Source organism: Lethenteron reissneri, chromosome 16 (assembly GCF_015708825.2).
Source record: "Lethenteron reissneri isolate LAM-NWPU_2019-01 chromosome 16, ASM1570882v1, whole genome shotgun sequence".
Lineage (NCBI taxonomy): Eukaryota > Metazoa > Chordata > Hyperoartia > Petromyzontiformes > Petromyzontidae > Lethenteron > Lethenteron reissneri.
Window position 1 is genome coordinate 3,306,125 of NC_083794.1, and position 14,952 is coordinate 3,321,076.

Genomic DNA, 14,952 nt, shown 5'->3' on the forward strand with positions numbered 1-14,952 from the left:
TTTCGTGACTGCCCCCGCCCCCTCTCTATATTTAAGGCCCCGTCACAGAGGCGACCTCTCTCTTTGTGCCGATACGTGTTCTCTCTCTGTGTATCTTTATGATGTCTGTCTGCTTATATGTCTGTCTATAGTTTTCTGGTTAGATTTTTGTTGCTATTTCTTTTATACCTGATGATGATTGCTTGTGTTGCAATCGAAACGTCATAGTATGCTATTATTTAATCTATTATTTTATCTTTATACGTGACTTTACCGAAAGAACCAAAGAATACATAACATTGTTGACAAGTAGGGAGCCATCCAGTTGACTATACCTGGGCATCAATTAGCCTCCCATTGTATCTGTGCCAGATGGAATTTCTTCCTGTACAGCCATGGAAAGCTTCTTGAACTACGTGCTCGAAGATGATGTTTAATAATGTCGGAGCCACAGGACATCTCTGTCACGCCAACACCTCTGCTGTAGCAGACGGACAGGGAATATGGCGTCTGTGCAGGACCGCCCTGGCCTGAAACCACAGTGGGGCTCTCCAAGCCTCTCCTCAGTGTGCCTGGCAAGGCGATTTTGAATCATCCTTGCCAGGACCTTTCCTGACACTCTGAGGAGGTAGATGCCCCTGTAGTTGTTGGTGGACACACGCGCATACACACAAAACAACACAGGCGACTGCAATTCAACACTACGTGGCAGTGACATCACCATAGTTATTCTTGGCGTATAGGTTGGTGGTGCATGTAGAGGCCACCTGAAGTGGGGACGTAATGCTGGCATAAAATCACAGGACAGACCCACACATTGAGATAAATGACACAAATGACTGGCAAATGCACGGCCAGTGTTTGTCTATGCCAACTCAGCACACACACACAAAATAACAACAGCTGTCACTCAGCACTAAGTGGTGGTGACATTATGTATATTGAACATCTTTCGCACCATACGTAACCAAACGTGTTAAAAAAGAGTATTAATATTCCTGCACCAGTCTTGGTGCACTTTGAGGCCATGTGGGATGGAAAGGGCTCACTGGCAGCATATCACAGGAAGACATCATTGTTATGGGTTAACTAACAAGGGTGACTGGCTGATGTAGTATATTCAGTGATCACTGGCAACTGGGACTGGCCACCTGAGGTTCTGCTGCTGTTGCGTTGCTCCTCCACTTCTCGAGTGCTCTGCGTCATGCCGAACGCATTGTTGAGTTTGGTTCTGGAGTCTGAAGCAAACTTTTCCTAAAATATTTCTTAAAATGCTCACTCACGTTGGCTTAAATTAAGCTACACTGCAATGTTATGATACTATAGGGAGAATGGTCTCTGTCAAAATTGCAATAATTTAGTCATTAGTCAATCCAATCATGCAGTAAATGGCTGTCCACACCTTGTCAATCATGTGGGTATGTTGCCTATACTTCATCATTCTGTTCAGTTGCATGGGTTTGTGAAGTGGGGCCTGGGATCAGTTGAACTCACGTTGCCGGGTTCAAAGCCCAGTGCATTAACCACCGCGTTATCATGCTGGCCAGTAGGGGGGGGGCAATGATTTCTCAAGTCTTAATTGAGTTGTGTATGCACATAATGTATGTTGATTACCCTATGAATAGACCAACCGGTAATGGATATCCATTGTAATTTCTATGCATACATTAATCCCCCCCCCCCCCACCTGATTGGCTCACAAGTGACGACATCACATTTATTCCTATATATCATAACAAAACAGGAGGATTTCTCCACCTGATGATGCTAGTTGTAATTACTCGCGAAGCGTTGTACTCACATTTTCAATGATGTAGATTTACTCTCCAACACAACGGTGTGCTGAACTAATGACGAATTTCCATGTTTTGTTTACGTGACAACCCTTACTAATTGGCTGTTTGGGGTGGTGGCGGGTTTAACGACACATTCATATTTTGGCGATCTAACCCAAAATCTCTATTATGGATAATTAAACTCTCTAATTGAGTAATTTGTAGGTAATTATTGCCAAAATGTAGAACATGACACCAGCACACAATGACACCACGGAATCTTTAACATCTACTGTGAAGCAAATGTTTACAGTTACGACGCCCACAGGATCAGTCAGGTCGGGCGGCCCTGCTGTATTGAACCACAGTGACATGTCACCACCCCACAGAGATCACGCACTTTACAGAGATCTCTGCTTCGTATAAGTATTTTGTTTATAATATCCACTGCCCATCATAGGATCCTCAGCAAATATATTTCAATATATCGTGGACTTTATATACTACGAGCGGGAAGTTGCCCTGGGTGAAAAAGACAGACACACATCGACCTACAGTACACACACTTACAGACATTGACCCACACACACAAAGACATCGACTTACACACACACACATAGACTAATACACACACACACAAATGCTCCTACACACACACACACACGAAGAAATTGACTTACACACTCACATGAAGCCACACACACACACACATCGGCTGACACACACACACACATCGGCTGATACACATACATCGACTCTCACACACACACACATCGACTCACACACACAGACACATCGACTAACACACACACATGCACGTACACACACAAAAAGAAATGGACTAAAACGCTCACATGGAGCCACACACACACATATCGACTCACTAAATAAATAAATAAATATAGAGAAATCGCTAAAAACGTCAGCGATAGAAGTATTCCACCCCTACGAGCAGGAATTTTATTCCCCGTAGCGTGGCGGGAAACTGCCCGAGAACGTCCAGAGCAACGAGCTCATTCATGTGTAACACTTCAATAGAGTGCAAGGGTGGACGAGCCGGCCTTAACGGGGGTTTCCGTTGCAAGCAGACCACATATCTTTGCAGGATGTTGTGGACGTCTGCGGACATTCCGGGCCAAAATAAGTCACGCTTCAAAGATTAAAACATCTTCTGCACTCCTAGGTGCATTAGCCGCAAGTTGGCAGCCCTCACAAATTTACCCTGAAGGGCAGTCGGCACAACGATGCAGTGGCGTCGCACCTCAGCCTCCCACCGCATGAGGGAAGTGTCCTCCACTTGGAGGCACCCCCACTCCTCCACTTGAAGGCATCCCCACTCCTCGAGCAGAGACCGAGTGTGCTATCGCATGCGACCGCCACTGCCGGAGGTGTCTCATCCACCCCAGCCACTATGGCGCAACGTACCCTATCACCAACCGGTTTGCAATGGCTGGCCCCAGTTAAACATGCGCACTGGTCTCTCGGTGGCAGCCGCGACAAAGCGTCTGCATTACAGTGGCGTAAACCCCTTCTATACAGTAGGTGACCGTGAAGGAGTAATCTTGCAGCACTTCTAACCAGCGCGAGAGTTGTCCCAATGGTTGATCAACTCGAAGCGTGTACTGCAATGTCACATAGTGCGCACCAAAAAATGCCTACCGTATAGGTATGGATGGTATTGCTGTACGAAGTTGACAATAGCCAGCAGCTCGCGGCGCATGACACAATAACGTTGCTCTGCGGGAGACAGCACCCGGCTCCCATACACGATGATGTTTTCTACCCCGTTTTCGATTTGCTACAACACCACACCTATGCCAGTGTCGCTGGCGTCCGTGTCAAGCACAAATGGCACAGAAAAATTGGGGTATCGAATGGGAGGCGCATCTACGAGAGCATCGCGCAACGTGACAAAAGTGGCCTCCTCCTCCACTCCCCATCGAAATCTCTGGCCTTTGGCAGTGAGAGCATGGAGCGGCTTCGCAACTCTCGCAAAATTGGACACGAAAAGGGCGGTAATAAGAACCGAATCCAACAAAACTGCGGACATCTCCCACTAACTTGGGGGTAAGCCACGAGTGCACACAAGCAGTTTTGTCGGGGTCCGTCGCAATCCCTGCCTTACTCATGTAATAAAGGTCGTGGAAGCAACTTCTGGAATCCGGTCTTTATTTGTCTTTCGTTCACAACACTCCTATCTTACTCCTTCACGCTGCTGACAGACAGCGTGAGAGGGAGAGAGAGACACGCGCGGCCACGTGGCAGCCTGGACCCCGCTTCAGCGTGGCCTCACCCTACGTTCGTTCCAGATCTGACCACGTGTTGTCCGTCTCCACCCCTTTTAATACCCGGGTCACGTAGTACCTTTCCACCAATCCTGGTTAACCTCTATGGAATCTTCTAGACTCCATCGTACGTTCCCAGGACCGTGCCCCTGACTCGTCCCCCTATTGGCTGTGGCTAAAGCCAGCAGATCCAATCCTCTACTTACAGATGTCACCTTCCCATTACGTCAGGTCCACGCTCCTAGACTTCCCCCCATTGGCTATGGGCCAGGACTGGTAGAGCCAATCATCATAACGAGGTGTGATCCATCAGAAACCCGGATATATCCTCACATTACACTCACAATCTTCCCCAAGTGGCGGACTGACTTCTGGCACTTTTATGGTTAAAATTTCAAATTTGCTGTGCACATTTTCACAAACACTGACTGCAGTCGCTGCAGGTGTTCACGGAACATGCGTCCAAAGATGATGATGTCATCCAAGTAAATTAAGCAAGAACCCCACTGTAGTCCCGACAAAACCAATTCTATTAATTGCTGAAATGTAGCCGGGGCCAAATGGAGACCCATCGTCAAACAGTTGAATTAAAAAAGCCCTTCAGGGGTGTTAAATGCAGTTTTGGGTTTTGAGTCATCATCAACGGGCAATTGCCAAAACCCCGAGAGCAAGCCCAAGGTGTAAAAGAAACGCACACCCAACAAGGCATTCAATAAATCACCCATCCGTGGAAGCGGATAAGCATCCACCATGGAGACTTTATTAAGTTTTCTGAAATCGACGCAAAACAGCAAGGTACCGTTTTTTTAAACAGAACGATTGGCACTCCCCACGGATTGGTGGACGGAGAGATTATATCAGCGGCAAACATTTCGTCGACCGCCTGGCGCACATGTTCCTTTTCTTTCGGACTAAACCGAAACGAATGTTGGCGGATAGGAGTGGCAGCACCCGTATCAATTTGATGATGTATCAATGATGTGTGCCCCATGTCAAATTTCCCTTTACTGAACATGTCAAAGAACTCCCGGAGCACAGCTCGTCCGTATTTTCTGCACACAATCCATCTATCCACGAATCATCCTCCGCCGCTTTCCCGCTCCCCTTGAAACCCAACGTGGGTGACCACCTTGTTGACCACCTCGTTGGTCTCCTCACAGCTCACCGCCATTGCGTGGGCCAACACCGCACCCACTTGCACAACCACGGTGCACGTCCCCGCATTTAAAACCTGGAAGGGCTCCTGATCCCCCCTCACCAGTGTCTGGGCTCCCACCAGCGAGTGACCCTCAACCGCCCTATTGGAGGGGCTCAGGAGAAACCCGCCTGCAGTGGCCATCTGGCCGAGTTGCTTCCGCAACTGCAGTGGGATCATCATGTGCACCAGGTGGAACCCGCACATTCGTCCTCACCAGGGCCTGAACTGGCATGGTTGCCACACCGACACGAAAGCCAACGGATGGCCCGATGGCAGTTACACACAGCCGTAGTCTACCAATATCTTGAGGGGCATTGGCTTCAAGAATTCAGTCCACAATAGGCAAGGCACCGCTAGTGACCTTGAAAGAAGCACCGGTCCTGTCATTGCAATATCTCCAATCCGGACCATAGCGATTATTTGGCCCACTATTCACAAGCTCCCACCATTTAAGGCTACACAAGGACTGTCCACTGGTCCCGGTTGAATAGAATTTTGTGGCAACGACCGAACAATAATTTCCAAAATGAGGGATGCCAATGCACCAGTGTCTATAAGCACCCGGACCTCTACCCCCTGTACCGTCCCTACGACCGCTGATGAACCCGCTGCCAGCTGCCACGACTCTATGCACCAGGACCGTCCATTGACCTGGACGCTGTGGCCATCCTATTCCCCCCACTCTCGTATGCACCAGTGCTTTGACCCGACCTATATTCATGGTGCATAAACTCGAACCGGTCTGTGATGAGGATGACTGAGGTGACAGTGAAGACCGGGTTTTGGTGCTCTGTGACTCGCCTTTGGGCTGGGAGGAGCGAAGGTCGGCGGGGTGGAGGACGACGAGGGTGCGACAAGCTGTCCCAGCATCCTGCCGCGATGTGGCCGGGTAGGCCGCAGTTGAAGCAGGAGATGGGCTTCCTCCATGAAGAAGCAGGAGCCGTCACTTGCTGTCACTGCTCCTGCCGCCATCCCGTGCTGGTCCTTGGCTGCTGACTCCCTACCAGTGCTGCGCAGACCCCCAGGAGCTCCTTCTCCTGCTTGGCTCCGCTTTCTCCCAGCTGCCTGGTGCCCGCGACCACCCAAACTTGCCGCTGCAAGTTGCTCTGTGCTTGTAAACAGGGCGCCACCTTTAAAAAAGTCAATGCGTCATCTTCAGGAGGCGGGCAATAAAATGTCCATGTCCCTTGCCAACGCCAATAGCTGTTCCAGGACCAGGGAGTCCAACCGTGCGTGATCCATGTTAGGGAATGCTGCTTGACCCAGCAACATAAGTGCACTGCGGAAGGCGAGAGGTGTCTCGGCCTCCCCCCGCCTCTGCGTGGCTAACTTATGTCACATGTTGGATGGTGGATCGTAGATAGCTGCCATTTGTGCGTAAGCAGATGCCAGCATAGTCCTCGACGATGGGGGAATTGCATAAAAAGCACCCAGAGCGTTGTCATCCAGTGCCGTCGGTAATGCGCTTCGGCGTCAGTCCAGCCCGCCAGCTCACACGTCGCGGAAAATCTTCTGCAAAAGGCTGTCCAATCACCCCCAGCAACTGAGAATTCCTGAACAAAAGGGAGACGTTTCCATAGGAAGGGCACCTCGGAGCGCGGAGGTGGCGGACTGTCAGGTTTGGCGGGAGCGGTTTCCCGCTCTGCCAACATAATGGCGGCCGTTTCCCGCACTTGTAAAATGGTGGCCACCCGCGTGGCCAATGGCCCCGCGGTTTTCCACGCATAGAATTTGGCGGTCGCCGGCGGGTTGGCTTCCCACTCTCCCAGTGGTGCCATCTCCGCTCCGGCTTGTCCATCGCCAACTCCGCCACCAGTGCCGCCGTGGCGGACAATAGATCGGCGAGGCTCGTACTCCAGGGCTGGTGTCCCACTCCAGACAGCTGCAGGGTAGACATGTCTTCTGCCGCGCTCTGCTCTGCGGGCAGCATCTCCGTGGGACTTTCCTCCAGGCTCCCACCCCCTGGGGCTGTCGGCGGAATCACCTCTTCCTCGTCTTCGTCGTCCGATGACGCAAGGGTGCGTTGTAATTGTGATATTGTAACTAACTTTCCTAGCTAGGAATTAAGTTCTGGTTTTAACACTTCTGACGCCAAATGTAGTGTGATCATTTGCAGACACACTGGTTGGAGGCAACAACTTTCATTCATACAATGCTACACCGTTACATACAGGACTATGTCACCTAACTCACTTCGGACGACTACGTACACCTATCTTCTCTGTACAAGATAACTATATATCTGGTCAGAGCAGTCACGTGCTGTTGACCCACTTCAGACGGGATAACTATCTCTGATCAGAGCAGCCCTCATGCTGTTGACCCACGATGTCGGAGAGTGTGGGCCTAGGCGACGAGCATGATTTTCCCATTCACCGAACAGCCTTGAACCTCACTCGAGGCTTGCCTTATATCCTCTATCCCCCACTGCCCCCGCTCCTCCCTTGGCTGCCCCTCCCCTCAGCCCATCTGGCCAATTACAGTTCCCTTGCACCTGTTCGCCCATTCTGTCACGTGCTTAACCCGAGCCGGGGTGACTTGTCCTCACGTGCCCTTATAACTCACGTGCATGGTACTGTATCCTGCTAGTTATCTCCACAACACACACACAGCGCAAAGCACCATAATGATCCGTATAACGTCACTACACATAGACAGTATTGTGTTATTAGTTTAACTAAATGTTGTATTATATTGTTGATAATATTGTAGACGTGATTATATATTGTGGGAGTGTTTACTACATTGAGCAAAATACTTTACTATCATAAAAAAAAATAACAATGGGTCCAACATTTTATTTTAGGAAAAAAATCTATATACTCAATACATTTGTAGTGAGTTGAATAACTAGAAGAAGGCTTCTCTGAGTCAACACAGTTTTTATTTAACAATTAGCCCTTAACACAGAGATGTAATGGCACCTCACACCCGATACAATATGGAGGTTACTCTCCAGACTACTACGTCTCTCACTGGCTAGTCTACAAGTCCTCCATGAGTGAAGCTTGAATCTTCACCGGTATATAAGCTAGAGCCAACCCTTGCCAGGGATATGGCTCTGCAATCGGGCTCTTCAGTCTTTACTGGTATAGCTTAGAGCCGACCCTTGCCAGGGGTACGGCTCTGCCCTTGGGGCTCTTCAGTCTTCAGGAATCTTCTTGTCTTCAGCTGGACGACGACTGCTGGGACCGTCCATAGGTCCGGCTTTTATACAGAGCCGTGGCTCGCTCCGCCCCGGCCACACCTTCCTTCTCAAACCTTCGAGAAGGATCCGGGGATGATGTCATCCCCCAGCCCCCCTCATGGGGTCTACCCCTTTTACATACTGTTCCATAGGGTAACCGTCGGACCCTATGGCCCATAGACTCTCAGCACTGAGACTCAGTCACTCTGTTTCCCCCTATTGGCATGAGGCTGGTGTTGCCGGCTACCGCATGGGAATGGCGCATATTGGCCCAACAACACCGTTACACATTTATAGACTGTTCCTTCATTTTGTAGATTTTATGAATTGCTTTAATATTTTCCTCAGACCAAGAAACTAATATTGCCAAATCATCATCACTCTTCTCACTGCCATTAAGGTTTTGGAAGATCAATATCAGCTGATATGCCAAAGGAAGAGAATAAGGGTCATGCTTTATTCTCAACCCCAAATAATTGGAATGCCTGAAGAGCTTTTCTGCCACAACGTTTGTGGGTGTTCCATCTCAATTTAACCTCAATGCCCCATGGGCAGATCACTTTGGATCTTTTTGGCACAGATAATCAGGAGCAATAAAAAATAATTCTGTGCAATTGCATTTCGATGCAATCAAATCATTTTATTATGTTCAGGTTATTTTTACCCATGGTAGCTTCAAGCAAGTGTACGTTATTTATTTGGATAAATCTCCAAAACTTAAAATTCTTTGGAATACAATGCAGTTTGAGTAAAAAAAGGAGTGCTCTCTAGATAATTTTTCGTGAATGTACGTGGCCCAGATAACTTGGAAGATGTTGCAGTGCCCACACTTTAATCCATCACGTGAGACCTGCCAATGGAAAATCGAGGTACAATTGTGGTTGTACCCATTCATACTGCTGGGTGACGGGAATTTAAGAAACATATGCCACCCTCTTAAATTTTGTGCTGAGAGATAGAACTGGCGATCTTTAGATTGCATTTAAAGTTAGGTAACCATTACACCAAGGCAGCATTCTTGCTATGTTGCCTTGTACTCATTATTTTATCCAGTTCTCCACGAGCAAAGGGATTTTATTCATCCCCAAAGGACTCTAATCGTTATATATATTGATGTGCACATTGCAAACATATCCACATTGTAAGGTGCTCATTTATGAATATATATATTACTCAGCAATATGAAATTCACATTTCTCTGTTCATTTGTAGCACTCTAGAACCTTTTGTTGTTATTAAGTGTGCTATTATGACGTGTTTAACTATGTTGCCATTTATGGTATTAGAATCTGTTCGCAATTAAGGTTGCTGTATGTGTTTTTATTTCCCTTCAACCTGTTTTCCGTTAATATGTACTTTTATCCAGATCTCTCTTGAAAAAGAGACGTCTGGCCTCATTGAGATATAAGATGTATGGTATTGTGGACATTACATATGAGCTTATGCATTTTTATTAAGTGCCCTTGTACAATTTGACGAAAAAAACTCATGTCTGCATAAACGCTAATTGTGATCGTGGTTTCAGAGTTTCTAGATAATCTGAAGTAGGTGATTAACACGTGAAGGCATGAAGCCAGCATCATTGAGTGTAGGTTGAGGGAAAACAACTGTAACATTCTCAAGGTTATATTTGCTCCAATTATACTTGACAGCCACTATAAAAAAAGTCACGTAAATCTGAGAACCATACATTATTTCAAAGGCCAACCTTCCAAACTTGAAATGGTTTACATTGAAACTGTTAAATATTGTATACACCTTGACCATGCCGTTATATGTTGTTGAAATGCAGTTGAAACGTTTAGGGTCATCAAATGTACCGAGCTTTCGAGTATGGTGACCTAAATCAATGCCACTCAGTGTCAGAAAGTGGCAGCCTTTGGAAAATGGCCGAGCATATTATTGCATGCATGACTGTCCTATCGGCATTATGTAACACGACAGATGCCACATTTAAAACTCACAGAGCTGTGCAATCCACATGTTGCAATATGGTCCGAGATTGTTAACTTGATTTTTAAATGTGTGGCTGTCCAGATATTTCAAGCCCAACATCTCAGTGGTGCTAGCTCAGTGCTTTGTTCTTTATCCACCTGGCCACCTCATTTCACGACCCATTCAAACAGGACTGGTTAAAATATTCGTCACTGATGTTGGCTGTGAGCTTACATCGAACTCTGGGCACCATGTATATATAATGCACCCAAATGTCCACAATTATATACTGTATATACACAAGGCACATACATGCAAATGTTCATAGATAAACACATAGTTTATACATATACGCATGCATTCATAAACATATACCGCATATGTATCGTGTTCAGTAGCTATCCAACCTTCTAAAAGGACTCCCATCCAAATGTGATTGTGATATAAGCACAGTATTTCATAATGAAGTGCTACTGAAATAATAATCTAGTTGAGTATTTGCTTTAAAATGTGAAAACAGCCAAATAATTTCAATCTGTAAAGGTGTAGGGCACCATAAACATTTGTTTTATGATGTTCATTCATTGTGACTCAAATGTAAACATTGATGCTCTTAGTTTGTTCCAACAGAGGTTAAACGTGAGTTCCCATTAATCACTTTGCAATATTACAAGAGCCCATCTGTTTATCTTGATGTGCAAGCAGTTATGGAACAACTGAAATATGCAGGTGATCGCTTTGCATATGCATTGCGGTATACCTGAGATTGCATTGTCCTTCAACTGTCTAAAAATTTCAGCTGATTTGCCTGTTTGAGAGTGTAATTAAATGTTTAGGTAGCCTCCACTGTTGTACTGTTTGCCATTGTAGCCAACTTTTTTTGTTTGTTTAATGTATTTATTTTGGTTTCTTAAATTGCATTTGGAAATTTGCGAATGTGGGCAGAATAGCAAAAGTTACAAAGCTTTGGCCGCTATAACTATATAACTTACCTTATTTGCCAATTTGCTTAGTTGGTGTGCTGGCTTGTTGAGTCGGGGTCTGGGGATTGTCAGTTAAAAAAAATTGCCCTTTGTTTTTTTTTCTGCCTCACGTAACAATCTCTTTGGCCAGGTCTAAACACAACGCTGCTTTATTGCACACACCAGGAAAGCGGAGCTCACGTTGTCAACCTCTGACAAAATAACAGCCAGCCAAGCACACGCAAAATACCGCTTGGATTTATGAATCATTGAAATATCTTAATAGGACCATGTCTTCATATACAATAATATCGGGGGAAAGAAAACATACTGTGAAAGGAGGTGAATTTTGGTCTCACACTAAAATAAAATAAATCACCGATCCACGAATTGACTTGTACGCACAAATGCTGTTAGGGAGCGCCTATCAAGGCCGGCACAACGCGAGGGGGTGTGGCGTGATGTGGTCAGAATTAGCGCTGACATCTATTCACGGCACCAAGTAATCAAATTAATGTTGAGTTAGCATAGGGGAGAGGGCAGGCCAATATACCAATTGGCACAGCAGAAAATCAAATCCATGTTGCCAAAATAGTTTCAGCAGTGGACAAACCACTACGACCATTACAAAAATTCTACCGAGAAGGCAGAACTGACAATGACAGACATCTATTGGACCCTGCAGATTTGTGGAGAGGACCCAAAACTCTACACTGAAACTTGCCTCAGCACATTATGCCTAAAGGTCGTGGTATACTACAGCACACAAGCAATTTTTCAGCTTTGACATTACAAGGAGCCCTTGCGCAGCCTTGTGTAACAAGACCTTAATGTGGTAAGGGATGTTTCCCCATTGTGCCGATTTGCCTTGAGGGATGGAACATGGCTAAATGTGGTGAATGGGGGTTTGAGGCATTCATTCAGTTGCTTAAGGCCCAGTGCTACAATTCCAGGCCTACTCACACGCACACATCAATTTCCCCAGCTAATATAAGAAAAGAGTCTCAGAAACAGATGTGGCATATTTTAAAGCAATTTCAAATCGCTTTAAGTAAGTTTGTTTTCAGTGCACGTTTTGTTAAATCTAATTTAAACGGGACATGCAGCGCAATACATCAACGACTTTGTGAAATGCAGCATTGCATAAGCTAAAAATGTGCCACCACAATATTAGGTTATAAACAACATGATTTTAATAATCTAGCCTTTAAATAATTTAAGGGTGCTATAATTTTCACACCGTTTCACCTTTGTGATTTGTCAGCATGTACCCACTACTGAAACTGTGTCTGAGTTACTGAAACTATATGATGGGGGATGTATGTTTGCTGCCAGAAGCATGCATCTCTATTGTACATTATTGTTCTGTTCCTTACATGTTTATTCTCCAACTTTCAAGCATTTTTTCCATTGGCTTAAAATGCAGGATTAAAAATGTCTAATCATGAGACTCCTGTGAGCACACATTTTTCAACCTAATTAGCAGTTTGATTGCTTTTCTAAACATGGCTGCTAAGGTTTGTAACTTAAATCTATCGGCAACAGAGAACTAGGATAATAAGAGTAGATGAGCTGCTAAAACATTCTTGAATAGAGGCAGGTAAGCACAGAAGAAGAAATGGAGTTCCAAGTGTTTTGTCTCGTAGTGGAAATGCAGCATGTGTACGTATGTTGAACTTCTTTCTCACCGTACGTAGTCAACCGTGCTAATCGGAGGTGCGGGGGAAGGACAACAAACTAAACACAAAAAGCAGTTCTAAAGAGATTAGTTTTAAATCTAGATTTAAAAGTGCATAGCTTCAGGGGCTTCCTAATACCGAAGGAAGAGCATTCCAAACGGCCGCAAAAGCCCATCAGAAAGCGCTCAATGCAGTGACCATCTTTGTTTGATGGCTAGCCAAAAGCCGCTGCGAGTGACATGGCCAAGCGGTAATGCATTTTCGCTTGTTGTCAAGGTTCATGGTTCGAGTACAACGGCACCGTGGTAAATTATATGGATCTATTAACCATGACTTATGCGCCATCAGCATCACAGCAGACATTGAAGATGTCGTGATGTTATTTTAAAAATAGCGCAGTGATGATACACATTTACCAAATTAGAAACATTAAGAAAACATTACTTAATTTGGAAAGCTGCTCAGCAACTTTGGTCGCTACTGGTGATGGATTCACCTCATGCCACAGGGACAGCTGCCACCGGTGGTCTCCTTGCACAGGGCGCTTTGGGATGTTGTGCTTGGGAGGTACGGTATACATATTAAGCAACAGTGAAGATAAAGTATAGATGAGAGAAATGAATGAGTTCATTTAAATATATTCTCTAATTAAACAGGTTTGGCCTATTCTGTTTGTAATCCATCATACTGTCACCTGTGGCAATTAATCATATCTCTTTATACACCTCGCCCATGCTTTTCAGCACGTAGCACGCTGCAAATGTGCACAGAGCATATATGCTAACGCTCTGGGCCCTTTGGTTTTGCCCTTTATAAATTGTTTTTTTAAGCAATTTAAAAGCAGCAGAAGGGTGATGAGTGATCGACCGACAAATTGAGGATGACATAAGTGCTGCTTACTTCGAAGATCGCAAATAGGCATCTGTTAGGAGACATTTTCTGTAATCTCTTGTTACTTGTTACTGGTCACGCTGCCAGTCACTTAATACATGCATGCTGTGCGTTTTCTTAATAAAAAATCTGTACTTTGGTTTAAACAAACATTGACAGCAAATACATCTCGTGGACATTATCCGATTATATAGCTGTCCATCTGGTCTGTTAGCCAGGTGTGCCTGGATATTCATGGCCTCCTCTCAGGCAGCGTTTAAAAATCATCGAAATGCTCATTTGTGATATTTTAGCATGCCTCATCAAAGGCCATGCATCGTTATAAATAATCTTGATCGATCGAATGCTGGATGATGGCTCTCCCCACATTGCCATTATCTTGCATTGTCTTTGCAATGCCACAATACCTCTCGCTTCTGCACTTGAGCTGATATCATCAATTCAGCGCGACGTTAATTGTCCTCGTAGAGGTGTTTTCCTCGTTTAACTGCCATTCCATTAACTGTCTTGTCCATAGGCCAAAGTTCCTTGAAACGGTGTACAGCCCAAGTCCACTTTCTTTTTTCTTAAAAGTCGATGTAGGTACCACTAAATTTACATTCGTTATCTGGCCCTTATACTCTTTCTGCCTTGATGTAATTCCCAGAGTTAGACTCACAAAGATCATGGTGTGAGACTAGCCTATATTGCTGATCATCTATTTTGCACATACCGGAAAGAAATTGTGGGGGCCGGCGTTCACCCCACGGCCCTGGCCGGGCAGGTGGGGAACGACGTCTGCCCCCTTCACTCCCTCCTCCACCGCGTCGATCTTCTCCCGCCGAGCCCCCGCCGACCGGGTGATTGGCCCCTCCGCTTGCGCTCTCTCTGAGGGACGAATCTAAAATGCTAACTCACCGCCTCACGGGGTTATTCTACACATGCTCGCGTACACCACAGCTAACGCTAGCGCGGCGGCGCGAACACGTGCGCACCTGAAGGCGGTTATCTCCTAACACGCGCACACACCTAACACACGCACACACCACAGATAACGCTAGCACAGTGGCGCGCGCACCTGC